Source organism: Orbicella franksi, chromosome 8, assembly GCF_964199315.1.
Source record: "Orbicella franksi chromosome 8, jaOrbFran1.1, whole genome shotgun sequence".
In the NCBI taxonomy this organism is placed as follows: domain Eukaryota; kingdom Metazoa; phylum Cnidaria; class Anthozoa; order Scleractinia; family Merulinidae; genus Orbicella; species Orbicella franksi.
In genome coordinates, this window is record NC_138152.1 from 14913056 (window position 1) to 14927352 (window position 14297).

The 14297-nt window shown below is 43.0% G+C and overlaps 1 protein-coding gene and 2 pseudogenes across 2 annotated transcripts in view; 2 read left to right on the top strand and 1 right to left on the bottom strand.

The window, feature by feature from the left end:
• Positions 1-10696, top strand: part of LOC145494710 (extracellular calcium-sensing receptor-like) — an 81712-nt gene extending 71016 nt beyond the window's left edge. The window contains exon 2 of the mRNA XM_081474273.1: positions 10398-10696. The gene's annotated coding sequence lies outside the window, so the exon portion shown is untranslated. The remainder of the gene's footprint in view (positions 1-10397) is intronic.
• On the top strand, positions 5373-10404 carry LOC145494751 (steroid 17-alpha-hydroxylase/17,20 lyase-like; annotated as a pseudogene). The gene is made up of 4 exons (XR_014050292.1): positions 5373-5577; positions 6670-6827; positions 7891-8921; positions 8998-10404. The product of XR_014050292.1 is annotated as a steroid 17-alpha-hydroxylase/17,20 lyase-like (transcript).
• Positions 10697-10768: 72 nt separating the features above from the next.
• Positions 10769-14067, bottom strand: LOC145494784 (uncharacterized; annotated as a pseudogene).
• Positions 14068-14297: the final 230 nt, after the last annotated feature.

Here is a 14297-nt window from a genome sequence, read left to right on the forward strand (position 1 = left end):
AGAAGAAGGGTGGATAGCATTTTTACGATCCGAACCTCTTCGTTTAGAACATAGTGGTCTAACGCTTTATCAAGAACTTAATATCAAAGCCTACCAGAGGTTAACCATGGATTGTTGAATTCTATTCAAATCAATAATAATGATCAAAATATTCGCATTTCGAGAGCCAATAGAATGAAAATAGCGATTGCTGACTGAAATCTCAGAATTTTCACAAGAAGCGTTAAACAGTGTGTCCCACTAAATGTAACTATGAACAGTCAACTATGAATCGATATGTGGCGAGACCACGTCGAATTGCGATCATATGCTAGGGACGAATTATCCGACGCCGAATTTATATTACGAGACGATTTGTTGAGCTGAGACTCATTGACGGATAAATAGTCTAGGTACAAATTGCGGCCGGTTTAGATGAATTATATAGCCAAACAGTTCGTGTTCGGATGATTCGTCTGTTCACAAGCTAAGTCTACCGTACCAGTGGGGTGTGTCGCGAAATTTTTGCTGCTTTTGTTATTTGTATCGTTGGATCTTACATCCGGGACAGTAGTCTTCGGCATTGGTTGAGTAAGAGTAAAGTGATAGGCTTCATGGAGAGAGAAAAGCTGGATAATAAATATGTTATTAGCACTTCGATGTGCTGAAACGGTGTTTGTATTTTGACTCGCGCACCGTACGTGCTTGCCAAATTAAATCCTGCGTGACGCGTAAAAATAGACAGCGATAGATTGACACTAAAATGAATAAAAGGCCATACGCGTATTTGCGTTCGACGAAGTGGAACGCAAACCTAATTTTGACCTGTGGTTTTTCAGAGTTGGTTTTCCTGTGCACGGTTCTAGGCCGAAAAATACCACATTCCTGTAAGGACACCAAAATGGCCACCCCGCTTGATTTTTGCAGGGGCATGTCACGGCCAGCAAACTGGTACCGTTTAATGCTAAGACATGTGATAAGACATGTGGCGAACATGTGAGTATGTGAGCAGGCCACGTGAGCTCGTCTTTCCGATGGATCTTTTTTTGACTTCTTTCCATTCAGTCGCCGTACGCCTCGCTATTATGTGCTCTCAGCGTTAGATTTTGGCGAATTTAAACGCTTCGACGGCAGCATTTATCGCAATCTGAGGGAATTTTCCTTGTTTATTAACAAGACTTGGCTTTGGGACGATAAACCGTGGGAAACAGCTACATTTTGATTGCATTTGTTGATTAGTTGCAGTCGCGACAGATAGCTCAGTCTTTATCCGGTCGAAATTTTATTGTTTGGAATCGGTGGAAAAGTACTCTGAAGGCAAGATCCATAAGACTACTTTATTCATCAGGGGAAATACTCGAATTAGTCGCGAAACGAGCACGCGACTGCAAATGCTAGCTTAGAATAATGTACGTAATTTAAATATACTATGAAACTTGAGAGACTACAGAAACTGGTAGCGTCACGCAACGTATCAACATATCGTGACCTCTTCACTAGCATGGACTTTGACACTATGCATATCTGACTGTAAAACCTCGGTTGCTGCTGAAAAATGTTGATTTTAGCAATAGACAAAGGTTGAAAGTCAACTAGTGAAATCATTTATTTACGATATATAATTATATATTAAAGTTAGAGCGTCGAACGCAGTCTCATAATCTCTGATTACTACTAGTTCTAATATATAGATTTAATCAAGCCTAAAAGCGGAGTTCCTGATTGCAATAACTGACGATAAAGGAAAAAGAGAATTTTTTTTCTTGGATCAGAAATTCAAAAATGGTCAGTTGTGAGCATGTAATTGTTCAGCGTGTGGTTTTGCTATTTTTTCCAGATAAAATTTTAATAAACTATACCCAACAAGCCTAACCAAGATTGTAGAAATTACGTACGCAATATATCAGAGACTTTCCAAGAGACGATTGCACAAGGAATATGTCAGAGGAAAAGCCAACAACGCGCCAGGGGTTAATTTGCGCCGAAATTTTGCCTTTGCGAGTACTTCTTCCTTCTCCCCCAGAGAAATAACGTGACTTAAACCCGCGATCTAATCGGTAAACCAGTAACTGGTCAGCGGTCAACTTTAAAAAAACACGCAACCTCGAGCTCTAAACCTGAGCCCGTGATATAGTCACATGATACTGGTCAGTAGATAGCTTGTTGTGACAGCTGTAAATTAACAACAGTGTGGACGCCCAAAATGAAAGATGTAGCTATGGTAATGCTGCTACTCTCTTAGTTTTCAAGGTATTGGCGTACGGACGGAGGGACGTACGTTCGTACGTATGGACAGTCACGTGACAACCAAAATTTTTCAGTTCGATGTGTTACCAAATTTTCTAAGGTATGGGGTTCCGCTCGCGCGCCTACATGACTGTGTGTGACTCTTATGCCACTCCTGTGCTACTTGTAGTTTAGCATTTGTGAAATTTAAGCCTGAAAAAAACTCAGACTTGAGCGGGATTCGAACCCATGACATATGCGATACCGTTGCAATGTTCTACCAACTGAGCTATTAAGCCACATCGTGAAGAATGGAAGTGAATAAATAAAAGATCTTATAACGGCTTGAACTACGGGAAATGATTCAAAGACATGAATGACGATAATGATCATTTATGGATTTTATGTGATTACATCTTAATCCGCAGTTAAAATCAACAAAGGAAGTTCCTCTGTTCCTCTGTGCCTACTGTTTCTCTCTTCCTCTGTTCCTCTGTTGCTCTGTTGCTCTGTTGCTCTGTTCCTCTGTTCCTCTGTTCCTCTGTTCCTCTGTTCCTCTGTTCCTCTGTTCCTCTGTTCCTCTGTTCCTCTGTTCCTCTGTTCCTCTGTTCCTCTGTTCCTCTGTTCCTCTGTTCCTCTGTTCCTCTGTTCCTCTGTTCCTCTGTTCCTCTGTTCCTCTGTTCCTCTGTTCCTCTGTTCCTCTGTTCCTCTGTTCCTCTGTTCCTCTGTGCCTACTGTTCCTCTTTCCTTCAGTTCCTCTGTCTCTCTGTGCCTACTGTTCCTCGTTTCCTCTCTTCCTCTGTTCCTCTGTTGCTCTGTTGCTCTGTTCCTCCGTTCCCCCGTTCCCCCGTTCCTCTGCTTCTCTGTTGCTCTGTTGCTCTGTTGCTCTGTTGCTCTGTTGCTCTGTTGCTCTGTTCCTCTGTTGCTCTGTTGCTCTGTTGCTCTGTTGCTCTGTTGCTCTGTTGCTCTGTTGCTCTGTTCCTCTGTGCCTACTGTTCCTCTTTCCTTCAGTTCCTCTGTCTCTCTGTGCCTACTGTTCCTCGTTTCCTCTCTTCCTCTGTTCCTCTGTTGCTCTGTTGCTCTGTTCCTCCGTTCCCCCGTTCCCCCGTTCCTCTGCTTCTCTGTTGCTCTGTTGCTCTGTTGCTCTGTTGCTCTGTTGCTCTGTTGCTCTGTTGCTCTGTTGCTCTGTTCCTCTGTTGCTCTGTTGCTCTGTTGCTCTGTTGCTCTGTTGCTCTGTTGCTCTGTTGCTCTGTTGCTCTGTTCCTCTGTTCCTCTGTTCCTCTGTTCCTCTGTTCCTCTGTTCCTCTGTTCCTCTGTTCCTCTGTTCCTCTGTTCCTCTGTTCCTCTGTTCCTCTGTTCCTCTGTTCCTCTGTTCCTCTGTTCCTCTGTTCCTCTGTTCCTCTGTTCCTCTGTTCCTCTGTTCCTCTGTTCCTCTGTTCCTCTGTTCCTCTGTTCCTCTGTTCCTCTGTTCCTCTGTTCCTCTGTGCCTACTGTTCCTCTTTCCTTCTGTTCCTCTGTCTCTCTGTGCCTACTGTTCCTCGTTTCCTCTGTTGCTCTGTTGCTCTGTTGCTCTGTTGCTCTGTTGCTCTGTTGCTCTGTTGCTCTGTTGCTCTGTTGCTCTGTTGCTCTGTTGCTCTGTTGCTCTGTTGCTCTGTTGCTCTGTTCCTCCGTTCCCCCGTTCCCCCGTTCCTCTGCTTCTCTGTTGCTCTGTTGCTCTGTTGCTCTGTTGCTCTGTTGCTCTGTTGCTCTGTTGCTCTGTTGCTCTGTTGCTCTGTTCCTCTGTTTCTCTGTTCCTCTGTTTCTCTGTTCCTTTGTTTCTCTGTTCCTATGTTTCTCTGTTCCTCTGTTCCTCTGTTCCTCTGTGCCTCACAGTGCCTCTGTGCCTACTGCTCCCCTGTGCCTACTGTTCCTCTGTTCGCCTGTGCCTACTGTTCCCCTGTTCCTCTGTGCCTACTTTTTCTCTCTTCCTCTGTGCCTACTGTTCCTCTGTGCCTACTGTTCTTCCGTACCTCTGTTCTCCTGTTCCTCTGTTCCTCTGTGCCTCTGTGCCTCCGTGCCTCCGTGCCTCCGTGCCTCCGTGCCTCCGTGCCTCCGCGCCTCCGCGCCTCCGCGCCTCCGCGCCTCCGCGCCTCCGCGCCTCCGCGCCTCTGCGCCTCCGCGCCTCTGCGCCTCCGCGCCTCCGCGCCTCCGCGCCTCCGCGCCTCCGCGCCTCTGCGCCTCCGCGCCTCTGCGCCTCTGCGCCTCTGCGCCTCTGCGCCTCTGCGCCTCTGCGCCTCTGCGCCTCTGCGCCTCTGCGCCTCTGCGCCTCTGCACCTCTGCGCCTCTGCGCCTCTGCGCCTCTGCGCCTCTGCGCCTCTGCGCCTCTGCGCCTCTGCGCCTCTGCGCCTCTGCGCCTCTGCGCCTCTGCGCCTCTGCGCCTCTGCGCCTCTGCGCCTCTGCGCCTCTGCGCCTCTGCGCCTCTGCGCCTCTGCGCCTCTGCGCCTCTGCGCCTCTGCGCCTCTGCGCCTCTGCGCCTCTGTGCCTCTGTGCCTCTGTGCCTCTGTGCCTCTGTTCTGTTCAGAGTGAAACCCCCAAATCAAATTGCTCCGGCGTAGTATGGACAGAAAACATTTGATACGTTTTCAGAGTGAAACATCCTAGTCAAATTCCTCCGGGGACGGATCCTCGTTTGCATGTCATTGGTATTTATCAGCGCGAATGACCGTGTGTGACTCGTATGTCACTCCTGTAGTAAACTTCTCACCTTTTCGCGTTTTCAGTCATATTTGAGCAGTTCCCATCTCGAGTTATTTCACTATACGCGTCCGCTAAAATGCGTGTTGTTGTTAGAGATAACGTTTTCTAATAAATCTCGTGAACATGAACACACCACATCGGCATTCTTGCCTTATTTTATTGATTTATTTGATTTTTATTTTCTCGTGTTTTATTACCCTGAAGAAAAAGTGAATTTGAAGTTACTTAGCTCTCTGGAGGTTATTTCTGCGCCAAAAATAATCAGATGGAATATGCTTAAAAAAGGAATTTGCTTAAAAAAGCAATAAGACTGTAAATTGTGTTGAAATATCTTACAAAAGCCATTGTTCTGATTGTTAATTATTTGCATGTCTTTCATCTCGTGACATTACGTGACGTCAGGATGCAGCTGATATTTGCATATTTCGAAGATGGAGCTGTTGTTATCAGAATATTTTACTCTTGGAAATATTTTCCTTGCCATCGTGTTCTTGCTGATTCTCAATCAACTGATTGAGCTGTATCAGTTCATCAGTTCAGGAACATGCCGCCGGGACCTCGTCTGACAAGTTTGCCTTTTATAGGAAATCTGTTGAGCTTTGATGCTGGAGAAAGCCTTCGCGAGGCCACAACGAGGTTTGTTTACACGCTTCGTTGGGTTGCATTCATTGCGTTTTAGCTTCTTTGCGCTTATCAACTTTGTGTTTGTAATAGTGTTAATGAAAGCTTGTCTCTACTAAAATAGCTTTGAAACGTTCATGCATTAAGGAGGTTAATTATGTGATCGATATCGTGAATATTATTGCGAAAGAGCTACAGTGGAAAATGTAAATAACAAGAAAATAACATTAACAATGTAGTCTGTGAGCAGGCCCTCATGCGTTGCGGCAGGAGCAAAGTCACGAGAGATGAGTCAACAAGCGAAGCAGGCCGGTGAAGTGCCTGGCACTTTGCTCGTGCCATCAACGATGAGAGCCTGCGAGCAGGCTATTTCTAAACAATCAGTGTCTTCTTATTCCCTGTTTTTTCTCTTTCGTGCTCGTTGCTCCACCTGCGAGATCATGACTAAAACTACACTCAAGAACTAGGTCCAACATACGGATAACAAACCTGAGATACATATGACTCTACATAGATTCCATACAGGTACATATGAGTAACACCCAGGGGACCCGGGGACGGATGAATACAAATACAAAGGAACATTCGAGCCACACTCCAAGTACATATGAGTGCATACGATTATTAGCCGCTCCCTGCATTGCTTCTTTCTCTTTACAGGCTTGGTTTTTGTTTCTTTAGCTTTGTTTTCCTTTTTTTTTTTTTAAATTTTCATGCTTGCTTCTCATGAGTGGTCCAGCTAGCCCTGCGTATCACCCCTGGCATGCCCTTGCATAGAGGTGATTGCGTGATGCAATATATTACCTTGAAAATTTTAACAAGTTTTAGTTTCAAGTTACGGTTGGGTCCTATCATCAACTGTTGTTTTGTTTGGGGCCGTCAACAATTCCCCTGTTCCTCACTTAACGTGCACTGGACATTTAGGCCTGAGGAATTTTGTTTTGGAAATTACCCAGTCCGCCACCACTCAAAAAAATAATGGTCCGTCCGTTGCGTAAACTGCTTTTCCTGCAATGCGCCGTCATAGTCCAGCAAGCACATCGGCATAACGACCATAGAAACTTATAACATTCCCCTTATACTCTTGTTTCTGTTTCATTGCAAAAGCATGAGAAAGAAGTATGGCGCTGTGTATTCAATGAAAGTGGGCAGTTTTAAACTTGTAGTGGCTGAAGATGCTGATTCTGTAAAGGAAGTGCTAGTGAAGAAGTCTGCTGATTACGCTGGAAGGCCTCCATTTCACAGCCTTGTAATGACTACACTTGGTATGTCTTTCTTTGAAACGCAGATAGATATTTAAAAAGAACTGCAAGGAAGTGCAATCCTCAAACTCAGTAACAATTGATCTAGTTAAAATTCATCAATTCATCAACTTTAAACGATTAACTCTTTAGTACGAGACTGCTTTGGATATCTAATCTTGACTGACATAGAATTTTCAGTTACAGTTTTCACGTTTCTACTTAAATTTTCTCTCGACTGAGAAGTGTATATCAAAAACTCCACCTGCTGTTTCATCAAAGTTCCGATCAACCTGAGAACCCCTCTCGTGTTCGCTAAATTGAGGCGCACGCTTGATACGGTTTTGTTTTACTATGTGATGGGGATGATACATTGGGTGTGCACATATAGGCGAATCTTTGTTTACAATATTTGTCTCATTACCATAAGCGATACAGTTTCTGATGGAGCTACAAAGAGATTAATACTGAATATTAAAAGGGCACAGCAGGATTAACTGTCCCAAGGAATTTGAGCGCGATGTATTGAATACTTTTTGTGCGACGAGGGTTTAAAAGCTCAAAATTTTACAAAGAATGTATGAGCTCATTAGCGCTTTTGCCACACAAAAACTTTTAAGTTTTTGAAAACCAATTTCTCCTCGAATATTACACCCAAAGAGCCAAAAATTTCACCACTTAGTAGGTTTCACAAGCTCTTTAAGTTTTTCTAGTAATATCTGCGCAAAGTCGTATGTTAATGAGGACAAATGTAAACAATGACGTCAGCAAAGATTCGCCTATACCGAGGGAAAATATGCAATTGGTAATCTATGGTTCTCGCCCTTTATGCTCGCAAACTCTATATAGGAGGTGTGTCTGTAGGGAATCATGGTAGTTGTATTCATCATCTTGGACTGGATATTTGTTTCCATTGAAAAATATTACCATGATTTCCTGCAGGCATATATCAAAGACGGAATTGGCCATTCATTGCAAACATGCATATTTTTTTTTTTTTTTTTTTTTTTTTTATGAATCTCTGCCCTTGAAACTTCACAACGAAGATTTTATTCCAGTAATCTTTCATATCCTTTCTACATTTCAGGCGGAAAGGATATCGTTTGTGCGAACTATGGCCCTGGCTGGAAATTTCATCGTAAACTGTTCATTGCAGCTGTGCGAAAGTATCTCTCTGATCAGCAAGTGGTGGAAGAAAGGATCTCTGAGCAAGCGGCAAGGCTGATGCAGTACTTTGAAGACCAAAAGGGAAAGGACTTTGACCCTGCACAGATTCTTATGGAAAGTGTTGCAAATGTTATTTGTCGAGTTACGTTTGGCAAACACTTCGATTCTTCCCACCCAGACTTCCAGGAACTCTTGCAGCTAAATAATCAAGCCTTTACAGACATTGAACTAAATACCCAAGTTTTTTTGCTAGATTTCTTTCCAATAGCAAAATTCTTTCCGTTCAGTGCATATCAAACAGAGGAGAAAATGACCGACCGAATGTTTGAAATTCTTCGCCATCAGTTAAAAGTACAGGAAGAAGAGTTTGATCCTACAGGGGACATTGAAAGCCTTACTGAAAGTCTCTTGAAAGAAAGGATTGCTGCTGGAAATGAGGTTGGTGAAGACGACAAGGAATCTCTCTTATCAGATGACTACATCGTTAACACCATGGAAGACATGTTCAGCGCCGGTTATGAGACCACCAGTACCACTCTGCGTTGGACCATTGCATACCTGGTTCATCATCCCCAATGCCAAACAGAGATACAAAACCAGTTAGATGAAGTGGTTGGAAGGGACCGAATGCCTGGACTAGATGATCGTCCACATCTACCACTCGTTCAGGCCACCATCATGGAAGCACTACGACTTGGAAATGTGGCTGAAACAGCTCTTCCCCATTACACGTTGAAGGACACCTCGCTGGCTGGCTACCGTGTTCCAAAGGATACAGTGGTGTTGGTCAATTTGATGAACGTTCATCTGGATCCAAACTGCTGGGAAAATCCGAGCTCGTTCAACCCTCGCCGCCATATTGATGCTGATGGCCAGCTCATCACCAACTCTGGTAACTTTCTGCCTTTCTCAGCAGGACGCCGGGTTTGTGCTGGTGAATCACTGGCAAAGGTGAGACTGTCTTAATTGTAGAATCCTAATGCTTTAGCGTTCTTACATGTTCATGTATTTTATTCTCTCTTTGTAGGTGGAGCTGTTCTTTTTCTTGTCCTGGATGCTTCACAAGTTTACATTTTTACCATCAAAGGCAGGGAGTCTTCCGGATCTCAAAGGAGTAGCTGGTTTTACTCGTTTTCCAGCTCCTTACCAAATAAGAGTTCAAGAAAGACGGTAAATACTATAAAAGATGGAAAGCGCTGTTACGATCAGAAACTATACTATGGCTAACACTTCATCAAAAACATCATTACCTTATAATTTTGCTAGCGTAGCTCTTTAGAGAGCGGTATATCCAGTTCATGAAATACATATGTTGCACGTTGCAAAAGAGGAGAAATTCGTCGCCTGATTAAGAGAATAATAATTCGTTTTATACTGATTATCGTAAATTACATTTTGAAACGTCATTTCAGTTGACGAGTCCAGAGAAGGAGATTTTTTAATTCCTTTGAATACAAAATATCCTTGAAAATATAGCAAATAAATAAATATGCTTTCAAACGTTATTTTAGTTAACAATTCCAGAGGCCTTCTTTAAATTTCTTTGCAGGTATAAAATATGTTTTAAAAACAATTCAAATTCAAATTCAAAAAAATGTTTCGGACGTCATTTCAGTTAACGAGTTCAGAGAAGGCATTTTTAAGATTTCTTTGATTACAGAACTTTCTTGAAAATAGCACAAATACAAAATGTTGCAAACGTCATTTCAGTGAAAGTGCCACTACCCCCCAAATTGTTTTCCTTTAATAAAATCTACTAGTTTCCCTGATTACTTCAGCGAAAAACTTATCTCGAGTGATAAAATCCCTGCGTTTCTACAGGCGTTTAAACACGTAATTTCTATGTTTACGACCGCGCAAAGTGGGATCTGGGTCGGGCTACTAGTGACGTCACTTCAGGAACCGGGCTAAAACACTCAAGAGACTTTTGACTGAGCTTCGAGGGCAGTCAAAACATTTTCGGGTTATTTGTGATTCATATTTTATCAAAACTGAACAAGAACTTACAGTGAAAGAGCTGTATCATCTAGCATTACAATGCGGAGTCTAGCTACGATTTGGACGGCTGCGAAGTACATATTTTTTTCCATTTCGAAGTGCGGGTCGCCAGTCGAGATCGCCGCGTTGTATAATTATATTTAGGCCGGGATCGACAATTTGCCGGTCCATTTGGGTTATAAAGGTACAAACAATGACTGAAGAGTTAGCTTACAGCTCTTAAAGAGTTATAAAGATGTCAATGAACACGAAGAGTTGGTAATTCGACTTTATGGAACGTGCAAATTTCGGAGTGTCAAAACACTTTTACATTCAAACATTAATTTCCCCCGAAATACAAGTTAAAATGCGATGCAGTCGTACTCCACTCCTGCCTACTTCTCCAGATCAATGATTGAAAATAAGTTTTAGCATAAGAGATAAGCAGAGATGTCGGCAAACAATATTCGAAGGTGAGGTAACTTTTCGCTTCGTTATTGTCGACCGACCGTAGTATATGCATATTCAATTACTGTGTACGAACACAAGCTACGCAAATTTGCATATTCCGTACCACTGAAATCATGGAAAATCCTTCGACAAAATCTTGAAAAGAGATTCAGTGTACTTTCAGTTAAATGAATACATTTCTACTTCACTGTTATTTGGAATGAAATGTCCATTTTATGCGCGCTAATAACGTGGGAGTCCTCGACTTTAATATTAGTTTGCGTTTCGGTTGACTGACAAACGTATTCTTCTTTCAGCACAACAACTTCCGTCGGTAGCTATAGAGTCGAATCTTAATCGTTTGTTTCGCCTTCCTCGTATATTTATAAATGCTTGATCCATTCTAAGTTTGTAATTTACATGTATTTCGTTCCTCAAAGACGAAGCTCAAAGAGCAAAACAATGGAATGGCCATTGAGAAACACGGCCAGATTACAGGCGACCTCCGGCGTGCGTGTATTTTTATTAAAATCCACAAACACATAGCTAGTTTACCAGTTCGAAGCCTCAACAATCTTCTTCGCGTCGTTGTAGAACGTAGGTTTCGTTTACTATTCGTTTAGAAAAGTCTCTATTTCAAAACGCAATGCGTTTAATTTACCGTGAAATTTCCTCACCTATAGTTTCTTCTGGGACTCGGAGGATCGTTTGCGCTCAAAATAGTCAGATGGTTTCCAGCTTATCCCAAATTCGGGTCTTATGCAGTACCTTGACAATTTCAAGCTTTCCACTAGAGATAGAGAAAAATATACAGGCCATGAAAATCTCTAGGTTTTTACAGTAGTGGCGAACCCGAGATCGAAGAAATCCTGAATGGCTCCCCGGCCTTAGCTTCGCACAGATCATGATCAGCCCACTTCTTTGGTCTTTTTTCTCGTTTCTGGTAGAGTTTCATCGAGATAGAGGTATTGAATGAAGAGCAATACTCTATTCTACGCATCCTGTATTGCTACAGCCTCCAAGAACATATCTTCCTTGCATTTTGCAACGATTTTGACACACTATCGCATGTTCGCATACATTCTTCACAGAAACAAAATATTGTTATTCCCGAAGTGACGTCAAAAGCCAACTCGTTCCATTCTCCGCTATTCCTCGGTCGTGAACATGGAAAAGGGCAAATTTACAAAATTTAAAAATTCATAGAAAATTAACGGAAATAGCTACAACGATAATTTTTTTGCAGTTACAAAACATGCATTAAAAAAATAATGATAAAATGAAGAAATGTTGCAAACGTCATTTCAGTTAACGAGTCTATAGAAAGGCGTTTTGAAAAGAATAGAAACGCAGTGACGGATCAAGAGGTGTGTAAAGGGGAAGGGGTAGAGTAATAGAGAGGAGGAGTGAGAGATGCGGTGGGGGAGGGAGTGAAAAACTTTCTGCTCTCCTGGATCCGCCACTGGAACGCTCCAATCAGTAAAGAAATCCTCCCACTCGTACACGACGGTCCTGTCTTTCTTGTCTCCCCAGGTTTGGCTATGGCTGTCGTCAGACGCGTGGTAGGTTTCTAGCTCTTTAAGATCAGCGTGTATTTCCTCTTCTTCTTCTTTTAACTTTAGTGCCGTCTACTAATAAATAGATAACATTTTTAAAACCGTACCTTGGCTTTCAGTTTGAAAGAGATGTGTTAAAAACTATACATCTAAATTGCTGGTTAACATTGTCGTTTTATTTCAGAATCACACAACATAACGGATCCAAAAAAAAAAAAAAAAAGCAGTTATTTAGATTATCCCCGACTAAAAAGTAACACTGAAGAAAGCTTACTCTGTCTTTGATTTTTTTTTGGCGTATTTTCCTCGCAGTTTATTCTGCTTGTCAATCTTCTGCTGTCGTTTCTCCTTCCTTTGCACGATCTCGTCCACCTTCCGTTTAATGGAGGACTGCAGCTGCGTCTCAGCAAAGGCTTGAGCTGCGGCAGTCCTGCTTCTATTCCGTGACGCTGTATTCCCCGCCCGCTTTCTCTTCTCCATTTCCTTATTCCGCTTGCTCTCGGCTGCCGCCTGCTTAGCTGTAATTTTCGCTGTAGTAGATTGGGCGAATGTCTCCGCGGGGTGTGGTCGACTAACTCCGGCCCTGATGCGCGCGCACTCTCGGATGCGCTGTAATTCCTTCAGTTTTCTCTCCTCGGCAGCGCGCATTTTCTCTTTTATATCCTCCAAAGTGGGTTCAGGCGCGACTTTTAGCTTTCTAAACCGTCGCGGAACTCTAGCAGGTAGACAAACCGTCTTCTTGTCTCCAACAGGAATGTCGTAAGCGACTGCGATTCGCACCTTTCGTTGAAGAGTGGAGTCAGTTGAGCTGAGTGGCTGATCAGCGCGGAGAGTATTGGAACTTGAAGAGGCGTCGTAAGCGTGGAATGTGAGAATTTCATACGCAGTATCCAATAGTCTCACAAAGCCTGTTATTCTTATTGCTTGGAGGTGACACACTGACTCTTTCGTCGGCCAATGCGCCCATGGCAACTTCTATTTCTTCCTGTGAGGGATCATCAGACTCGCTCGAGCTGTCCTCGCTGAGTGAACTCTTGTTTCGGACTACTGCCAAAGAATGAACACTGGATACACCCTGTTGTTTTCCGTCTTTCCAGGACTCTCGGTCCTGAAAACATGCCGCGTCTTGGTAGGCAAGCTCCATTTCGCTCGCGACTCGTCGCGGCTCCGGAAAAATCTTCATTGCTGGATCGATCTTGTTGTTTGCAGATTTACACTTGGACATTAGCGACCCACACATCTTGTAGTAGTCTAACTCTGATAACAATGTATAAAAATAACCTCAGAAATATTTGTTTTACAACTGTTGTTTGCAACGCGCACAAGCCGTGTCAACAGCTATTCAAAATGATCAAACCTCTTGCTGCCTTGGATTCGTTTAACACGTGCGAAAACGTCAGCATTTAAATTCACGTAACATTTGAATAAAACTAATAGGGTTTCACAGCTAACAGCTTTACAAGTTTACCTCGGTGATTGATTTAACATACTGAACTTCAAAGGTCAGTAACGCGAATTTTTTCGCGCGCTTGTTCTTTCTTTTTATTAGTCAACTTTGTGATTGCTACATACGACAACAGAACATGAACGCGCAGTCCACACCGGTCGAACGCACAGCGCGTACGCAATTACCACTGTCAGTCCCGCCAAATCTTCTTTCAAGCCAAAAGTTAAGACTCACTGGAAAGTTTAACTTGCTATAGTGTATGCTGCATATGGATGGGGAAAGTATTTATTGTGACACACAATAGACCATGTCCGTATTTCTGTATTGGACTGGAACTAGCTTGCAATGGAGGCTGATGCGGGGAATAACATTAAAAAGATATAACATGTTATTTGCATTTGAGAGGACTCCTTGTCTTAGCCTCAGGTGCAAGCTACTTCCGGTCCAATATAAGGAATACCAATATGATCTTTTGGTTGTATCACGCTTTTTTTTTTTTTTTTTCACAGTTTTTCAGATTTTCCCTTCTAACTCGTACAAACGTCGAGGACGCGAAAAGCGGAAGTGGCGTTGCAGTTTAGCGTCGACCGGTACAGAGAATTAACTGGGCCCCACGGTCGACGTTTTTTGGTCAATAGGGTTGCTATATGTAGCCCGATGTATTTTTAAAACAATGCAAAGAGGGAGCAAACTGAGCCTAAAGCTACTTATACCGATGCTGAGAAGGATTAGCCGATACTCAAATAATTTCTTGTTTCGAAGGGGCTCTATTTTTCTTCTTTTTTTTTTTTTTCTTTTGGTTTGGTTTTCTGTCCCTCCTGAAGTTGATTCTGACTATAGGGAGCTTATATCCAAAGCATGAGACTTCAGAGAAACGAGTAAACGTTGCAATTTTGT